The sequence below is a fragment of the Corvus cornix genome, chromosome 1A (assembly GCF_000738735.6).
Source record: "Corvus cornix cornix isolate S_Up_H32 chromosome 1A, ASM73873v5, whole genome shotgun sequence".
Taxonomy (NCBI): Eukaryota; Metazoa; Chordata; class Aves; order Passeriformes; family Corvidae; genus Corvus; species Corvus cornix.
In genome coordinates, this window is record NC_047057.1 from 61,822,645 (window position 1) to 61,843,155 (window position 20,511).

The 20,511-nt window shown below is 43.9% G+C and overlaps 1 long non-coding RNA gene across 4 annotated transcripts; it reads right to left on the reverse strand.

Annotated features, from left to right (window-relative positions):
• Positions 1-4,337: 4,337 nt before the first annotated feature.
• LOC109146147 lies at positions 4,338-20,484 on the reverse strand. Of its 4 annotated transcripts, XR_005604498.1 has the most exons (5): positions 20,243-20,484; positions 19,554-19,656; positions 15,983-16,107; positions 7,423-7,468; positions 4,338-5,871 (listed from the first exon to the last, which is right to left on the reverse strand). It is a non-coding gene; the product is annotated as an uncharacterized LOC109146147 (long non-coding RNA). The 4 variants fall into 4 exon arrangements; XR_005604499.1 differs by lacking the exons at positions 4,338-5,871; positions 7,423-7,468 and adding an exon at positions 11,442-15,298; XR_005604496.1 differs by lacking the exons at positions 4,338-5,871; positions 7,423-7,468 and having other exon boundaries at positions 11,442-16,107.
• Positions 20,485-20,511: the final 27 nt, after the last annotated feature.

Below are 20,511 nucleotides of genomic sequence, written 5' to 3' on the forward strand. Positions count from 1 at the left end.
GATGTTGTTAGTACTGAGCAGGGACTGCACAGAGCCATGGCCTTTCCTGCCCCTCAAGGGCCACACTGGGGAGGGGCTGGGGGTGTCTGGGTGGTTGGGAGGAGACACAGCTGGGACAGGTGACCCCAGCTGACCCAAGGGATGTTCCAGACCCTGTGACATCATGCTCAGTACATTAGGGGGGAGGAAGAAGGAGGAAGGGCGGGGACATTTGGAGCAACGGTGTTTGTCTTCCCAAGTCACCCTTCCAGGGGATGGGGCACTGCTCTCCTGGAGGTGCTGAACACCTGCCTGCCCATGGGAAGCAGGGCATCAATTCCTTGTTTTGCTTTGCTTGTGTGGGCAGCCTTTGCTTTCCCTATTAAACTGTCTTTATCTCAACCCATGGATTTTCCAGCTTTACCCTTCTGATTCTCTCCACAATCCCACTGGTGGGGGAGTGAGCGAGCAGCTGCCAGGGGCTTGGGTCTGGCTGGGGTTAAACCATGACATTACCACAAAAAGTCTCTTCAGTAGGGAGCGGGAAGAGATGTGAGCAATGCCTACAGCATCACCTGCATAAGGATTGCATAAGGCACTGAGGGAACAACAGTCACCCAGGTGTAGCTACAAAAAACCTCCCTGAACCCTCTCTGTGTGTAAGGCAACACAGCTGGTTCTGTGAGAGCAGCAGTGTTACTTCACAGTGGCCTCACCGTGCCCAGGTGTCTGTAAGAGGTTAACAAACCACATTCTACTGTACATTTCTACATGCCAGGCTTCAAGCCCACTCTGCCCTGCAAGTTCTGAAGTGATACACAATGGAAAAGAAGGCTTTTTAACTTGCACTTGCTGTGTTTGGAAATTAGGCAGTTCATCTTTCACCTGCCAAACCTAAAAGCTGACTATTGCAAAGTTAAGAGATTCTTGGTTCCAGACCACCTCCAGCTCCACCCTGATCCTAATGCTTATAGCTAGGAATATAGTTCTTCAGACAATCAGTCACAAGGGCTGTGGTACAGTATCTGCTGGCATGCGGTAGTATCATGATTGTCCTGGATGCATCATCAGCTGAAAGCACCCAAAAATAGTTCAGATATAACATGTCTTCTGCTAAAGGCTGCAGTCATCTCCTGTGGGTGGACCTGGAATGAGGACAGAGGTCACAGTCTTTCAAGAGTATGTCATATGTTCAGGTGTAATACGACTTATCTTACCCAGACTCATTAATTAGGCTGACAAATTATGTATGTTTTTCTTTCACCATACATTATAACTTCAGTTTGCCAAATATAATTTTGAGCCTTTGGAATATAGGTACTTGTGATTATTTCTAATTGCTTTTATAATCACAGTTTGAGTACTGAGTGCTAAGAGAGCACAGGTGCTGGGTTAACAAAAGAAAGGCTACAAAACCATAAGACTGCAAATTAAATGTTCAGTCCTGAGTCTTTTCTCATTCATTTCCATGGGACTGATCATGGGAGTTAGGGATGTAAGATTGTCTCTAAAAAGAGGACCAAGACAAATCAGCTGTACTCCAGGAGAGCGAGTATTGTTCTCAAGTTTAAAGCATGGAGATGGGAAATAGAAGTCTTAGCTTCTAATCCCAGTTTTTCTCTAATTCACTCGATGTTTCCACTCAAGTTCTTAAACCTTTTCTTTCTGTACTTATAAAATGTAGTGAATATCTTAGTGTCTTGGAGTCTTTTTTAAAAACATGTAGATGTGCTTATGGACATGGTTTAGCGGTGGGCTTGGGTGAGAGTGAAAGCCGCCCATGCTTCCTGTGGAAGCTGTGTGCTAGAAAAGTTTTGGGACCTGGAGTAGGGAAAATTCAGAAGTGCAGCCCAGGAGTATTTGGCTTTCTCCCCCTGGTGCTGGACAGAGTGCTGGGGTCATTGGCTGGCTTAGTGATATGGTTGTGATCAGCCCAGGATTTAGTATCTAGCTCTAGGGCCCTACAGGTAATGCTTTTTTATTAAATGTGTGGTCTTCATTCTTCTATTTGTTGTTAAAAAAACCGCAGAAGAGAGTTTCTCAAACTGTCTTGAATTGCACTGAGTACTCATAACAAATACAGCTCAGGTTGTAACTGAAGGTCTGCTACACATAATTGAAGATGTTCTATTAAGCAAAATATCAAATAGCAGACAGAAATCAGGAGAGATTCAGCTCCCACTGAATCTTTGCCAATACTTTGAAATGGGTAGCAAAGGAGATTTCTTTGGATGCCCTTGAGAAATCAACATGAAGTAAGCCAGAAGCCAGTCCTAAAGGAGCTATGTGCAGATGAACATGAGACTTTCAGCTGCTGTTAATACAGAAAAAAGCCTTCTGGTCAGCTTAGCTCCAAGCCAGTATGTAAATCAGTGCTGTGTGTTCTGAAAGGCTGTGGTAGGAGGGGTTTCTCTACTTTCCTTGTAGAGATACATCATCTGGACAGGGGTTTACTCCAATTGCAAAAGCAGCTCCACACATCTTACGTACTTCAGATCTGTCAGAACCAGAGACACAGAACAGAATTTCCCAATCCCAGTTATTCAAGCTAGCATGGTATGGAGAAATTTGTTCTATCAGTCTCTAAATGCCAAGCCAGAGCACCTTAACTTTTCATACTGCTGCTGGGATGTTCATGCTGCTGTTATGTAGTGAGATACAGCTGGAACTCCTGTGCCAAGAGTCTTATGATTCACAACAGCTCTGTTGTCATTTTTGAAACAGTCACTAGGAAAAGGAAAATGCACAGGGGCACTCTCTAAACTTTAGCAACAGTGAAATTGTTCAAGTCCTGACCTATTTCTTGCTCAGCTATAGTCTTCCAAAGTACAGCTTGATCTTGGTTTTGCTCAAAAGCTCAAGCTGAGGCTGAGTATGAGCTGAGTGTGAGTACAAACTGCTTGTTCTTCACTTGTATCAGTGTGAATTTAACTCATCTAATACACATTATTGTCCTTTATGCATTATTTAAGCATTAACTTCCTACCTCCTGTGTGCCCAGAAAGGTGGTGGACACCCCATCCCTGGAAACATGGGACTCTGAGCAGCCTGATGTAGTTTAAGGTGTCCCTGCTCATTGCAGGGTCATTTGAAGATGACCTTTAAAAGATCCTTTCCAATCCAAGTGGCTCTATGATCCTGTGATGTTCTGGATTATTGTTGAAAGCAAGGCTTTCCTTTGCCACAAGGGACGTAAAGACTTCAGCTGTGGTGGCACATTTGGGCAGGAAGCATGCTTTGGGTACATCTGATCTGCCTTTCACACATTCACCCAAATCCATTATCCAGCTTTGCTTCTCATTCATAATGGAAGGCCTTCTGTTCAAAAAATAAGAATGTTTACTAAGCTGCTTAGGTATTTACAGTGTGAATGGCACTGAAACCATGAGGTTCTCCAAAGCACCGCTGTGTGTTCACTACAGGCTGTGCTGAACAACCAGCCTGCATTATTCTTCTCTAATTTAGTTTTCAAATGGAGCACTATCTTTGAGTGGAGTCACTGTTTACTCCTTCCTGATGTGACCTTTACCTGAAGAAAGAGCTATCATTTCCAAGTGATGCGTAAAGATCAGTAAATGGCTTCTGGCAATTAAAAAAAAAGTGTACAGTTTCTTACACTGCAATTTCACATGGTGAAATTTGCATCCACACACTGAAATTGCAGTGACTGATGCAACTTCAGATGCTTCTTTCTCTGTCAAGAGGGTGGTTTCCAATGGAGAGCTACAGCTGTGACTACCAGATGCCATCCCTCAGTACTAGGGACATGTTGGGCATAAACTGCATTGCTTTCCATCTGTCTGTCACAGGGATGAAGTAGGCTTGGAATGAAATATGGATTTGAATGGATTTGGTTAAAAAGGATACCTCGTAGCCTAAGTAAATAACATATGCAAGGAGAAAGCCAACAAACAGAAGAAAGAGAGGCACTTTGACAATAAAAAGGAGTCTGTTTTCCTCCCCAGTTCTAGATGCTACATGATCCAACCTTTGTAATTCTTGCTTAAACTATCCTACAATTAGACTGTTGCATTTATAAAAGCCAGGCACATGTTGAATGGGGCTGTCAGAATTTAGCAAGAAATTCAGCCTGCCAGATTTTGAAAATTTGACCTGAAAGGGAGTGTTCCTTCTTGCCCAACAAATTAAGTCTGTTCCTAGTTCTCTTACACCTGGCATTGATTTAACTTGATTTATACCAGCATTACATTCTGTGCTGTTACATGTAAATGAAGCTGGAAAAAGATTAATAAGCTGGGACAATTTGGCTTAATAAGTCTGGCTTTGCAATTGAGAAACCAGCACCCACACTGCCTGTGTATGTGCCTTCCAGCTACTGAGAATGTAAATTTTCTGTTGGAAATAGGACTGCATTAATCTGTTCCAAACCTGCTTTCCAGATTGCTGCTGCTGTTGGCATCACAAAGGAAAAACTGTAGGATAAAGCAAAACAATATTTACTGGACTACTTGTCACATTTTAATTGTAAATACTATAACACCATCCACTTTCTGCTCTATGACAATTTATGTCAGCTAAATACTTGAGCAGTGTGTTTTTCCTCCTGTAAATGTCTAGTGAGATGTTGCCCACTAGATTATGACAAAACTTAGTTTTAAGTGCAAAGCCTCAAGCAAAAAAGATCTGTTTACGTAATTCCTTGTGTTTTGCACCAACTGTTGGGTCTTAGTCTGCTTTTTGTCCCTTTTCTGTAAAGGAAGGCAAAAGAGAATGAGAAAAAGAGAAGCTATATTTTGATGTTGCACTAATAATAGTGAATACAGAGGTAACATTCTGTGGTCCTTTGAATCTGCTGTCACATAGAAAAATCAAACAATGGAAATGCAGAAAATGGACTGCAAGTCAAACAACATTCTGAGATTTTAACTGGATCTTATGAGCTGCAGCAAGGACTTTTTAATTAGTATGTCGATTGTACTTGCAGATTCAAATATGCTTGAGATACATGCCTCAAACAACTCATGAAAATTACATTATTGAATGCAATGTTCTCCTCTATAACCTGTTTTCTGGTATTTTAAAGAGTTGTTTCAAGATTTAAAGGTCATCTTATACAGTCTTTCTCTATATTGTACCCTTTTCTAATTATGAAATGTACATTTGACAAGCTTGGTTGCATTGGTTGCTGCTTCACAGCATTCCTTTGAAGATGTAGCTTACTTTGTCATTCCAGGAAACTACAAATTAATCAAACTTACTTGACATCAGGAATGCTTTTTTTAACAAAAGACAAAATTTTTCAACAGAATTAGGACTGTCTCATAATTTCAGTTAAAGCACATCTTTTGTGTACATTAAACTTTACCATTTCTGTTCTGAAGCAGTGACAGCACATATCCCAGATCCCACAAAAAGCCAAAGAACATTTCAGATGGCTGTTCCACCATACATTCTCTTGGTCAGTTATCTCCTTCTTTGCCCCAACCTCAATTGTTCATTCTTGCTAATTTGCTTCTGTGCCACCTTCTCAGTTGTGCTGGTTTAGCTGCTTCTGTGGCTCCTCATCCATGTCACAAAACAGACCACGATGAGAGAGGATAACCTGCAGTCTGCTGTAAACTCAGAGGTGTTATTCGAAGGAGGAAACAAAATGTGTTAACAGCAAGGGCTTGGATGAGAATGATTTTCTGTTAGGGAGTGAGGCTTCTGGTAGGCAGAATATCCATGGATGAAATACCAAATATATACAGAACTAGGTTTAAAAAGGCAGAAAAATATCTGTATTAGGAACATTCCCTCATAGAACTGGTCCCTGTTGAAACTGCAGGCACTGTTTCTTTGAGCTAGACTCTGTGCACTACTGATGGGCCACAGTTCAGGGAACCCACAGAAATCTGGTTTTCTTGGAGACAATTTCATGTCCATTCCATTCTGTGAAAATAAAAGGATTTTTAATATAATATTTAATTAGTAGTATATGGTGAGCAGGATGGGAATACTGAACAAATTTCCTAGGTTTAATAGGGAGCAGCATATTGTGGATTCAGTCAAGAGATTTGGTAAATGTTAAGGACAGCTTTGGTCTGATTTCTCAGGAAGGGAAAATGAATTATGTTGTAGGTTTAAGCAGAGCAGAAGACTGAGACTGAAGTTCTGGATTCACTAAAGCTGTCAATACAAGAGACAGCAAGGAAGGGAATGAATTCATCCCCTCAGTACGGGACATCACAGCCAATTCATAGGAATGGGAGTTGAAGGAATGTTTTATCAGTGTTGGCTGCATTTTGAACGGTTTTTTGAGGTCTTGGGCTGTGAGAGGTGACTGAAGTGTCTGCAACTCAGGATGACTAAAGTGTTTGTGAGCTGTCTGGGATATGTGGTGGGAAGGGTTTGTACAACAGACCACCATCTGACATTAGATCTCTTATACTTCTAGGATTCATCAGTGAGTGATTATGCCGGTTTGGCCAAATTTAGAAATATATCCTCTGAGAGAAGGCAGGCTGCAACCACCCCTCCCCACCAGGTTTGGGAAAAAATAAATTTTCCTTGAAGGAAAGTGAAAGAGATAAAAACTATTTATTTAACAAACACATGGGAAAAGGGATAATGATGCTAAATAATAAAATCTCTCGCTGTGGAGAAAAAACTGGGAAAGTGTTAGAGTCCTCCCTTTGGTCTCCTCAGAGCTGGGGCTTGGCCCAGGGCCAGGCCCTCTGTGCTCAGTGGAAAATCCTCCCGATGTGCTCTGATATTGAAGCAGTCCAGCAGAAAAGAGAGAAAATCCGAAATTCCAGGGAAGAAAAAAGTTCAGCTCTCAGTCTCTGGAGAAAAAGAAGCTGAAAAAAACTGGCCAAAAGCTGACTGGAAAGCAGCAAGCCGGGTGCTTCCTCGCTCTCCTGCCGCAGCTGAAAAAAAGTCTCTATCTCTGTGTGACCTTGAACAAGCTGCAAACTGCTTTGAAAAAGTGTTGCTCAGGTTTTCCTCTCCCCTCTCAGGCTCAGTTTAAAGGCATAGAAAGGCACAAAAATAATTCCTGGGCATAGGGCAGCGATATGTGATACACATCACAAAGTAACCCTAAGACAGTGATTAACAGCTGGACCTTTCCATAAAACCATGGGGAAGAATTCCCACATGCTCTTTCTGTGGGACATTGGATTTGAATGTAGATTATATGAAATTGTGTTTTACAAAGTGACTGTCTAAAGACTCTTTCAAACTAGTTACACCCCTACCCCACCAATTTAGAAACTGATCCAGGAGGAGTGATTTGCCTCTACATAGTCCTTGAAAGAATTACAGAATTATAACTAATCTTTTTGACCCATCAATGGTTCCCTACACAAAAATATTTTTAGCTGTAAACTCAATAAACCTCTTAATGTCTCTTTAAGAAGGCATTGATGTAAAGTATTTTTCTGGATTTTTAATTTTCCATGGGTCAGACAGCCCTTGGGGATTACTGCTTTCACAACTTACCCATTGCTAACAGATATTTTCCATGAAGATAATAGATTGCTCGCCCCTGTCAAGAGGAGAAAGTCCAGTGATTCTCAATGTTCCACTTGGAAAAGCCTTTTGGCAAGATTAATGGGGTCAGAGCTGCAACATGTGCTGGAGGAAGGCTGGAGGGCTGCCTGGTGTTGAAGCAACAGGGCAAGGAGTCTGCTGCCTACAAAGGCTAAGAGCAAAGGAAAAGGGCAAAGTGTTCAAGGAAAAGCAAGGAAAAGGGGGGCATTCAAGGACTTCACAGCACACAGCTGTCAAGGACCTCCTTAAGAAATAACCTCTCCTCATGGCTAGTTAGCAAATAGAAAGGGGAAGCTTTAGTTCATTTGTTCCCTATTGTAATCTCAATTATGTTACTAAACCTCTATACCTCAATCTCTGTAACCAAGAGATGTGAAATGCAACCATCAAGTGGACGCCTGGAGAGCTCTGGATGAGGAAACACGTGCTGTAGGCTGCAGCATGCTCTCCTATCTACTTGTTTACAGCAAAGGTGGTGATCTGAGATTTGCCAGAACTGAGGGAACAGCCCACATGCATGGACTGAGACGAACGGTATTCACATTTGTGGCAGCTACTCGTGACTGAGTCTTGGTATTTCCAGAGGCTGCACCTTGCTCTTTGGGGCCAGGATTACCATGGCTCCACACAGAACAGCATTCCACTGGTACTCAGGAAAAGGCTGAAAACTATAAGCAGACACCAAGGTTAGAAAGTGCAACGCATAAGATAAAGCATAAATGTGTCTATGCAGTTAAACCATTGATTCTAAGCTGTGACAAATTAACACCTCAGTTTATAAACACCTATGATGCAGTAAAAGACCTAAAACTGTATTTTGGTGCTTATGCTGTTAGTTGTTCTGTGTACATATATATATTTATATATATATATGTGTGTGTGTATTATTTTTTGTGGTACAATGGAGGTAGGCAAAGCTACATGGATGTCTGTGAGTAGAGAAGTATCAAAATATGTGCCTGTAATTATGCTAGAGAAACAGTTTATCCTGATGGTACACTCAAAGTTCCTGTCTATAAGGCATGATTATTTAGCTGAACTTTGAAATGCCCCCATGAAATCAAGCTTCTTGTTCTGCTTGGCAAATTTAATGCAAAATAAAGATTAACACTACTAAGTGTGTTGCTTTTTTGTCTTCTGAATATGCAGAACTTGGGCTTATGCTGATCTTGGCAACAAATAAGATTAAAAGAGGTCATCTAAAGATAAGATTACTTATCTCAACTACCTGTATTCTTTCTTCCCCCTAGTCTCCTAGTTAATCTTCACTTATACTCTGCATGCCTAGCTTTGGAGGGGGGAGGGCAGTAAAGCAGTTGTGTTTCTTCGGAATTAGTGTAAATTATCTCCTCCCTTCCACAGAACCTCCAGAGATGATGGAACACTTCAGCTGTGGTAGGAAAATGCCTGTTTCTTGAGTTTGGAGAATAAAAAGTAAGAACTTGCTAAAGGATAGTGAATCCTCTGCCTGCATGTACTGCAGTCTTCATGAGCTTCCTGTGATGTTGCTGTGAATCCTGGGAATAATCAGTATTAGCCTCGTCTCTTGTGCAGCAGGATACATACCATCCCCTTTCTGAGATGGCAAAGAAGGGGTTGATCTGCTGGCAGTCAGGACATCATCTTTGGCTGAAACCAGGAGCACAGCTCAGCTAAACACAACAGGAACTGTTCTTTGGGTGTGTGCACATTTAGGAGGGCTCAGTGGAAATCAGTGGGCAGCGGGCTGGCAAACAGTGACAGTGTTCTCTGGAAAGGGGTAAATTGAATTAGGGAGTTTTCTTGTTCAGATCTTGTTCAGTGAGATCAAACTTCATGCTTTGCTTTTGAAATGGACTGAAGCAAACAAACGTTGTTTCTTGGGTTGACCAAAGTCAGTATTTAGTTAGGGAAAGGACATGGTATTTACTCCTATTTTTGGACTATTATTCATTTCACAGGACAAGTCAGGACAGATCTATCACTGTGGGTAAAGTTGAAGTTAAGAGTTTCTCTGAATTCACCAGCTAGGAATTAAGAACAGTCTGGCTGTTTCACAACATAACTGGCATCATGCCACAGCCAAATTCCCTACAGCAAGCCAACACTGAGCAGCTGGGAAAGAAGTGGGGGGAATGGTGAGTAAAGGGGTGGTGTGACATGGTGACCTAGATTCGTAAATTAGAATGGATTAGGGAAGGAGAGAAAATTATTTTTTGCCTTTCCAGTGCGTGGACAAGAACTTAAGGCCTTAGAAGATGTCAATTACTGTTTTGTACACAATTTAAGATGGTTAAAAATGTAACCAGCATGGTCCTCAGCAGCATTTCTCAGAAGGCACATGTACAGACATCAGGAGCACATCAGGGACATCTGCCTGGGATATACAGAGAGCAGAATGGGCGGGGGAGAATGGACAGGCCAAAAAGCCCCCAGCCCTTGGTCACTCTGGTCACAGCACAGACAGAAACTGAAAAGGCTCTGGACTTCTGAAAGAACAGGCACAGCAGAAGTCTGGTTCCCATGGCTTGTTTTTTGGGGAATGGCAGAGGGCAGAGGTGAAGGTCAGTCCCTTCCCATGCCAGAGCCAGCTCCCTGACCCACTAACCAGCTTTAGCTGGCACAGTGCTCTGCCCTCTCCCTTGCACATCTGGATGAGGGAAGCAGGGGCTGCCCACAAGTCACAAAATGTTTGGAAATGTGCCTGAGCACCCGCAGCCTGCACTGACCCCACTGTATGGCTGCAAACAGAACCAAGCCACCAGCTGGCTCATGCCAAGGAGGCAGAGCCTCCTCTGGTACCTGCTTACCTGCTTCAGTTCAGCTTTCTAACCCAGCAAACTTTCACTTTTGTCTTTCTGAAGTAAGCTAATGGTATCGGCTAAGCCTAAAATCAGAGAAGTGGCAGGAGAAGGAAGGGAAGACAGGGAGCATACAGACATGGAAGCAGAGGAGGAAGGAGCAGAGCAATCGAGAACGGTACAAGAGACAAAAGGGATGAAATACAAAGTATCAGGAAGTGAAAAGTCCTTGGTCTTCCAGCAGAGCAGAGCAGGGAAAGATGTCAGGATTCCTGTACAATTTCTGGTACAAATTTTATACTGTTTTTCTTGCTGAAAAACATCATTGAATTAAAGGGAAACACTAAAAATAAAAAGTATTATCCAAGCAGAACAGTTTGCTGGTTTCTAAAACAAATTCACCAGCACATTTGAAAAGTGAATACAATGATTTGCAGCAATTGAAGATCTAGACCTGGAAATTATTTTTAAATCCTAATACCCGTAGATAGGGACTTGTTGATTTGTAATGGCATTTCAACAACTGGTGACACTGGGAGTCCACAGTAACTTTCTTGCTGATTGTAAATGACAGAATCACTGAAGTTGGAAAATACCTCCAAGATCATCAAGTCCAGCCTGTGACCAATTCCCACCTTGTCACCCAGCCCAGAGCTGCCACATCAGTGGCATGTCCAGCTTTCCTTGGATGGGGATGGAGATTCCACTGCCTCCCTGGGCAGCCCCTTCCAATGCCTGACCACCTTTTCCATGAAGAAATTCCTCCTGATGTCCAACCTGAACCCCCCCCCCCCCCGGCACAGCTTGAGGCCGTTTCCTCTTGTCCCTTGTTCCCTGGGAGCAGAGCCTGATCCCCCCCCAGCTGCCCCCTCCTGTCAGGGAGTTGTGCAGAGCCAGAAGGTCCCCCCTGAGCCTCCTTTGCTCCAGGCTGAGCCCCTTTCCCAGCTCCCTCAGCCCCTCCTGCTGCTCCAGCCCCTTCCCCAGCTCAGTTCCCTTCTCTGGACACGCTCCAGCCCCTCAATGCCTTTCTTGTCCGGAGGGGCCCAGAGCTGCCCCAGGATCTGAGGTGTGGCCCCAGCAGTGCCCAGCACAGGGGACAGTCACTGCCCCGGCCCTGCTGCCACCCCATGGCTGGCACAGCCCAGGTGCCATTGGCCTCTTGGCCCCCTGGGCACACCTGGGCTCATGTCCAGCCGCTGTCCCCAGCAGCCCCAGGGCCTTTCCCAGCTTTCCAGCCCCTCTGCCCCAGCCTGGAGCTGCAGCGGGTTGGTGTGACCCAATAGCAGGACTCAGCACTTGGCCTTGTGGACCCTCAGACCACTTCCCTCGGTCCATGGATCCAGCCTATCCAGATCCCTCTGCAGAGCCCTCATATCCTCCTTAAACTTGTTAGGATTCCTGGTTAAGTGGGGAGCTTAACAGGTTCTTGGTTTCTGCGGTACTGATCATTTGCCTACTAAACAATTGGATCATATCGACATGAAAATGAAACCAATCAATCTAGGTGAAAATTAGACCAACCAAAGGAGTTAGATATTGTTGCCTTCACCATTTCATCAGCTCTCTTGAAACACTTGATCCCTTGGGATAAAATTTACCTAGTGTTAAGGCTGTGTCTAAATTTCCTGGGCAACATTTGGGAAGAATGGTGAACTCTTCAAAATGAGATTCACAGCAGCCAGGGCCTTGCACAGGTGGCTGCCTAACACAACTGACAGGAGGATGAACAGATGTTTACTTCAAACCAATGAGATATGCACAGCTTACATATCTTCCTCACTGGCCTTAAATAACATCCTTCCCCCACAAAGAAAGAGAAAAAGCTCTCTATTCCTCTTAAGGCAGAGCTACAGGACAAAGAGCCTTTCCCAAATCCTCCTTCTTGTGCTACAATTCAATGATTAAAACAGGTGCTGCCTGAGAAAGGTCACTTAGGACAACTCCTAGAACACAGTGGTGAAACTGTGGCCAGCTCTAATGACTTTAGCCACTCTCCTCAAGCTGTGTTCTGGAATAGCTGCTCCAAACTTCCAGCTCCACAAACAGGAACTTTCCCCTTTTAGGGGAAAGGCAGGCTTCCTAAATTGTCTCTTCTTTCCTTCCTCCCAATTTTTAGGAAGCCTGGTGGCTACAGAATGAATTTAGTGTGACCACAATGGGCAGTGGCCGATTGTCCAACAGCTTCACAACACAAGGGTACCTTTCACTAAGTCCCTCAAACCTGCAGGACAGCTGAGTGAGCAGAAAGGTCCCTAAATGCTGTGCAGCACACAGGGAACATCGCCCCTGCTGAGGCTGCTTCCCTTCCTACCTCGGCTCCCCTCTGCTCCGTGCCAGGGAATGACTTTCCCCAGGTCACCTGGCTTACATAAGCCCTAAGGAAGCTTTTCCATGGTGAGGCCACAGGTGGTTCACTGTTCAGCAGCAGGATGCTTTAAGTAGACAAACACAGAGGGAAACAGAGGGGGAAAAAGTTATTTCCTGGCAGTGCAGCTCCTCCACCCAGTCCACTGTGCACTGATGCTCATATGAGCAGCCAAAGGTGGCAGAGGGCTGGCACTGACTGCCCAAGTTGGCATTGCTGCCCAAAAGCTCACTAGAATTTTTTGCTTTCCAAGGCAAACTGCATTAAGTCCTTTGGGCAACTTTCTGTGGCACTTGTGAAGTCACTGTCCCTTTTGTGCTGGCATTGCAGGGTTCTGTCACCCAGCCAGTGGCTTGATTTAGCCACCTGCAAGATGCAACTGGGTTTGTATGACTTCCTTCCCTTCTCCAACTGGAAGGAAAAAAATCCAGGAATTTCAAATCCCTGGTATTTAAGGAATCAAGAGAACCAGGACTACTCTAACAAAGACCCATATTTATGCACAGCCCTTATGTTTACATCCCACCCACACACTCTGTTGACAACATCTTCACCTATGTTCAGCTCCATAATCTCCTCTCTAGAATTTCTTAACACATTTTCAAATGTTAAGAAGGTGTTAATGCATGCTAAGCAGCTTAGTGGTCTCTGTTTACACAAACAATCATTTTCTTTTATGACAAATGTTAGTTTCACACTGTTCTCATGAGCTTCCGCCTCTCAGGGGTGCTGAATGAAGGACCAGTTGTTTCTCTGCAGAACAGAAACCTCTGAAAGGAGGTGACTATAAAATAATCATGTGTATTTCTTGGCTAATGGATCACTGTGTGCAAGACAAGGTTGAAATACATCTCTGCCAGAGGAAGTGTTCCTTACATACATATCTGTATCTAGAATAATTCCCTAAATATTGCTGGTCTTAGAGTTGGGAAGACAAACACCTAGTCTTTAGAGCAATTACAGGACTGAAATATTTTCTTAGGTCAAGACCAAGGAAGAGACTTTGCTGAGAATCTGTCTCAGCAGCTGTTAAAAGGAGCTTATTACTAGACCTTGTTATGAAAAGATATTAGATCTCAGAGATGCAACACTGTTTTCCACCTAGAAGTTATTAGGTACAGTAACATCTATAACTGTAATTAAAAATAATAATATAGCTAAGGTAGAAGTGACATAGCTTCAGAGAGAAAATGGTTGTCTTAGTACAACAGAAAAGGTGCTTGTGCTCTGCAGGAGTTGAAAATCTAACTCTGGAGGTTATCCAAACTTTCCCCCAGTTTGTTAGCCATACTCTTTTCTCTTAGTTTTCTGCCATAAAAACAACATATCCTCCAAAAGTAATTAATAAGAAACAAGCCAAGGTTGCAAGTTAGCACTGGGCATGATCATTGCTGTGTCTCATTAGCAGGATGTCTAAAGCTGCACGGGATCTTTTTGCAATAAACTGTTGCAATATACATACCAGGCCACAAAGTTATGAAACAAAAATAAAGTGAAAATATAAATAAACGTGGACCATGTTCACGTGAAACAGTATTTGGACCATGTTCATGTGAAATAGTTCTAGGCTCCTTGTTCCATGCAATAGTTTTGAAATTACGAAGAATAAAGGCAATGGCTTTTGATATCAGACCTGAGAAGCAAATTTTAACTCTCAGGATTTTTCTGTTTGACCTTGAGAAGGAAAAACACAGCTCACACCAAGGAATTCAAGATATGAAAAGTCTTTGCTTCTCCTACCTGAACCAGTTACACTGGTTTCCAGCCACCCTCAGATACGAAAATGTGCTGAGTGCTGGAGGCTTTTTCCAGTAAGTTGACAAAGCAAGCCTCTGGTGCCAGCACTCAGTCACTGTTTTCAGTCCTTTAGCATGAGGTGGAAGCTCTTGATGATCAGTGAGTGTGTTACATGCACTGTAATTAAGCAGACCCTGGCCAGCAGCACAGTGATGTCCAGCATGGGCCCCTTGTATGGTGCTCATCCCTGCCTGCTGTCACAGCATGTTCTTGAGAGAGACCTGTTTGCAAACAAGTTGGCCAAAGGCAAATGTGCTCAGTATGGTTTTTTTAGTTAACACATCCTTTGTATTATCTTTTCTAAATTTGCATTACCACATTTCTCCCTCCCACATCACCCAGAGGAAGAAAGGGCTGGCAGTGGAATTTGCATTTCAACAGCCAGAATCTTTAGGGCATGGTATGCACCTAGATCTGAGAACCTCCCCTATATTTTAGGGCTCAGCAATAGTCACAAAATGGTTTCCACAAGTAAACCACAAGCCAGGTAGTAGTACACTAAATACTAAAGACAAAGCAACCAGAGAAACTACTTCCCATACAGCTTCCACAATGAAGATCCCAGTTTGGTAGGAGCACACAGCTTGAAACAGGACCCGTAAAGAGATTTTTTCAAAAGCTAGACCTACAACCCCCATGCTTCAGCCACAGAGAGCACAGAGCTCTGCCTCTACAGAATGACTTCGTGTTGGATCCTAGCAAAAGGTATGTGAAATGGATGCTTCATTTTTCATTTTATTTTCCTTTAGAAAAGATCATGGCAGAAGCCTATGGGAAATAACAGAGGTTGCTTTATCTACCTGGATTTGGATTTTTTATTACCCTTTTCATACAGATCTTCATAGCTGATAACAGACTGGAGTCTGCTAGTCCATGGTCACAACTGAAAGTCAGAGAAAAGACCTCTTAGCTTAGTTCAAAGGGTTATGCTGTGAAGTTCGGTAGCTGCACTAAAATTGCTCCATCATCATCTACTGTATGAGATATGCACAAACCAGTTTTTGAGCTCATACTCTCAAGTTTCTACAGCTTTACTATGCACAACAATAGTGACTTAGAATCAGTCCCCAGAAGCTTAACCCAAACCCACAAATCCTTACTCAAATGTTAGAAGATCAGGCCCAAGGGAAAAACAGGTCAGCAGCTTTCACTAAAACAACCTCTTGCCAAAGTAACCTGAGAGTAGTTAACCTGAGACCTTTGAAAGCTTAATGGGCCATATGACAGGCAAAGAGAAAAAAATCCCCACCAAGTGGCTGAGTCTTTGCTGGTCCACATGGTTTGAACAGAACTGGAAGCCAATGGAACAGGAAGGATGCTTGTGCCAAGAGTAGTTTCTCTGTGAGGTTTACAATAAATAGAGTGTAGTGAGGGGATTTCAGTTGATGTTGCAAACAGACTAAAAACGATTAAAACTTATCTTGGCAGGACAATTTCAATGTCCTTTCTTCTTCCCTGCTCCCCACTGTACAGCTGTGCCAGTGGTGAGTGTGCATGTGAGACCTTGGCACCAGGAATGTAACAAATTCCTTGTCCCGGTTATGTTCTGTATTTATCCTCAGCTTACCTCCCTCTGTAACTCAACACTTCTCCATTCCTGCCCTGTAGTTCTTCATGCATTTTAAAGAGGAAAGGCTGTTTAACAGTCTCCTGGCCATTGATCCAGTAGAATTTCCCTTTTTGTATCCAGCCCTGGTAGGATGATCACACAAAAGAAATAGAATTATATCTGTTATTGATTATAATTTCTGTGACAAATTAGCACCTTCAGAGGAACATAAACAGAAGTTACTTGAATAACAAAGAGAGCAGAGCTCATATTCTTTCTCGCCTGCATGCACTGAAACAAGAGGAGTAAACTTGCAGCATCCCACATAAGAGATCTAAAAGGGAGTGTAAAGCAATCCCTTGGTTTTGCTCTTTGGATCCTTTTAGGCAAAAGAGAGCAAGGCTTTCTATTGTGGGCCAAGGCTGCATTACTCACCAAAAGCACCTAAACTTTGCCAACAAATGCTTTGTGTTTCTGCAGAAAATTTTCACAGCAGAGCATTCCCAGAAAGGTGATAGGCAGAGATGAGGCTTTGATAATTTTGGATTAGGTAGATGATCACTTGACAAGGTCACTTGACAAGGACACACACACACATGACAGACTGCACTGGCAAGTGTCCTGGGCTCCAAAAATTCTAGCAGCTACTTCCTTATCCTTCTGGAGAAGTTCTAGGCTGTAGATCTGGCTTAGCACTCAGTAAGTCAGACTTCCTCTCCAACTTTGGAACTAGCCTTGCTGAGTGATAATTGGGCAAATTTTGCTATTGTATCCCTCTCCACCTCCCCCATGGAAAAGGCTACTGTGATACATCAATCTCTTTTAAAATGCTTTATTAATGAATACCTGAAAGTAAAAAAAAAAAAAAATCATAGAAAACATTTGCTGTTTCTAAGCACAGCTTAGCAATAACTTCTTGGACCTCCTTCTCTTTCTGATGACAGAAATTGTTGTCAGATTTACACAAGACCTCAGACCTGATAATTTGTCACCTGCCCAGTACTGCTTGTCACATCCTGCTGATGCTCCATCCTATGTGGTCCCTTTTCCTATAAATTATATGCCTTCAGCTACCTGCAGGTACTTCAATGGTACCTTTCTTCTAAGGAGTTAAAGGCACCTTTCGAGTGCACTATCAGTTTCTCTCTTTTTGTATGAAAGACTTTATTTAGTCCACATCTTAGGAAAATGGCATGGCTGTATCATAATTAACATAGCTGCTAAATGGAAAGGATGGAGGGTGGTTAAATGACAGACAGAAGGTGTGCCTGTTGAGTTTACATGCCAGACATCAGGCTGGGTCGGTGTCTCCTTACAGAAGTTTGCAAGCTGCGTGCAAGTTACCTGGTAGATTAGAACCCCACTGAAATAGATTTGATTTTCCCTTCAGTCCTTACTTCATACTCCTGGAATTAGGGGGAAATTATTTTGGACTTGTTTCAGTAAAACGTTTAAGATGTATCTGCAACAGAGATTGCAGCATATAGTACATGATACTTGATAAAAACAGGACTTGATACTTGTCAACAATACTTGATATAAACTATAAACTTGATCAAAAACTTGATATCAACTTGATATAAATCTCGAAACTGCATCTTGTACAATTGCAGTATGGTTGGTAGTACTTGTGACAAGGCTGCATCAGCTTTCTTGGATGGGATCCATGCTGTCTTTATGCACCTCAGCTTAAATTTTTTTGTTTGTTGGGATTTCTTTTTTTTTTTTGCAAGGGATGTTTTTTGCTAAACTAGAGGTGATGTAATGGAGAAATTGCACTATCTGTTAGAAGCAGCCCAAGAAGACACAGATACTGAAAAAGGCTGGGTGTATGTGGGGAGGGGAGTCCAGTGTTGGGAACAAATTTGGTACTGTGTACTGGGAGAATTGCAATACATTTAAAAACATTGATGTAAGTTGAGATAGGGAAGGATTTACCTGGATTTACCAGTTCATCACAGTACAAGCAATCAGAATCTGTGATTCAGCTTCCCTAGCAAGGGCTGTGTAGAGCTCTAGAGAAGCCCCATCTGAAGGACCAGTTGCAGTACTGGTTGGGGAGCATTTGTAGCACCTGTGTCACGAGAGGAAGCTAGAGGAGCTCAGCTCCCCGACGGCCAGAGAATGGGGGATAAAGGGAATAAAGCTCAGCACTCTTAATATTGTCAGTGTTATATAGGAGATACTAATGTCAAAGGACACAAAGCAGAGGAGCAGATGGTTATGAACTGGCCATTTTACAGGAGAAATAAGACTCCTCCTGACTATTCAAGAAATGTGGTTCAGGAACAGCCTTGTAGTGACAGTTTAGGGATAAAAAAACATTTTTAAACAGAGCTAATGTCTACCAGCAAAATTGAGCTTAGCCCTGAAAAACCTATTGATCTGATAATGTTCTGAAAATCCCCTGCTTGCCTGCCGTTTAACTGGCTCTGTCAAACTTCTGCAGATGTCCAGAAATGTCCCTCTCTGAACACCTTGGTGTCCATTTTCTAAAACATGGATTAAGAAATGGTACTCTCCCACACTTGAGGTCTGAGTAAATGAGAGCACACACGAAGAGATTACAAAATACAGCAGAGCTGGGCCTGTCCTTTAGAAGAGAATGGAAAAATTCCAGGAGTCACAATCACATTTTTAATGAAATAAGATTCTTCTAGGAAGATGAGGTTTCCTCTCCCTTTTCATCGTCTTCCTTCCCTGTGAACTGAAAGGGGTTCAATCTCACACCTTCCTTCTCCCTAAATGAAGGGAAGAACCTATAAGACAGGCAGGACTGGGATTAGGACACTGCCTGCTCTGCTCTGCTCATTGAAATGGTGAATGGATGAAGCTGAATGGCCCAACAAGACAGAAGTGGCTAGAGAGCTAAATTCGAAGTGGGAAAACTGGAAATATGGTCTAGTGCTTGTGGTGCTCACTTAGAGGCAGAATTATAGCTTCAAGACCACTCAGATTGAAAAAGAGCTTGAACTCTGCTCTCTTCATGGCATGCTTTCCACAACTAAAAGGTCTCACAACATAACCTCTCCTAGGTGTATTTGGAAAGCATGAACTCCTCTTGGACTCTTTTGAAATGTTATAACATCCCATTGTTATGATGCAATGGTGCATGCAGGTAGCTAAAGAGGATTTCTGAAGTACTGAGTGAGGCAATTAAATGCTGGAGGATTTCAGACATGCTGTTCTCTGTTTTATTTTCATAGTCCAGCTCTGGGGAGCTCCCTGCTGGGCAAGAAAATTGTTGGGAACTCCCTTCTGAGCTACTTAATCTCTACTAGCACTGCAGGGTGAGCCTAATGGAAACTCTGGGGTTTGTGGTGACTGGAGTCACATACAGATGCCAGTTCCTCTTACAAATTTTAGAGGAAACCTGCCCCTTTTACAGGGAGCTAAACCCGACCTGGATGTGTTCAGATGTATTTAAGAGGACTTGAGCAGAAAATCATTTAGAGCATATCTCTGGCCTGCAATGCAGCACTACACAGAAATATCTGAACTATTATTTAGGAAACTAAGCCTGCAGAGCAGAAAGCATGAGGTCTTCAGACTCTTAAAGATTATGAGACCTCCAGAAGTCCACCAGTACCTGACACTTGGTTTTGATGCAACAGTCAGCTGGTACTACCAAAACTCTGCCAGATGCTGCTGTTCTAGACTTCACATGGCATTTCGCTGCTTTGCTTGAACTTCTGTAAAATGTAAAAACACAGAATTGTTTGCAGATTGAAATTGCAACCTGAAAGCAAATTATTCTATAATCTTCCCATTAGAAGCCTAGTGTTATTATCATCATGAACTTTCTTCTCTTTAAATTTCAGGAGTATTAGAGAAGATCATGTAATACGAGCGCTTGCATACGCTGGCACAGTGGATTCCTTTGAGCCGTGGATAATCGGGGTAATTGCTAAGCCCGCACCTCCCACGGCCCGCATGGGCTGGGGGAGCGGTGCCGCCTCCCGCTGCCCGCCGTGCCTGGCAGATCCCAAATCCTTTCCTACCGGCGGATCACACAGCGCGTTCCGCCCGCCCAGCTGCCGGCACCCCAGCTCACCGACCCGGACCCCCTGTGCCCACCGACCCGGACCCACTGTGCCTCACGACCCCAGACCCCACTGTGCCCCACCGACCCGGACCCCACTGTGCCTCACTGACCCCAGACCCACCGTGCCTCACTGACCCGGACCCCAGTGCCACACTGACCCCGGACCCCACTGTGCCTCACCGACCCGGACCCCACTGCCTCACTGACCCCAGACCCCACTGCGCCTCACCGACCCGGACCCCACTGTGCCTCACGAACTCCGGACCCCACCACCGCGCGCTGTGCGGCTTTGGAAGCGCGGTGGGCGGGCCGCGCCCCTCTGGACCGCTTCGCTCGGGGCGGGACTCGGAGACAGACGGGGCTGGGGGACCGGCGGAGGCCGCCCGAGGCAAGGGGACCGAAGGGTCTGAGCGGACCGGCAGCTCTGAGGGGACCGAGGGGAACGAGCGACACAGGACTCGGGCGCGGATCGCACCCGCCGGGAGCGCGCCTGCGCCGGGCG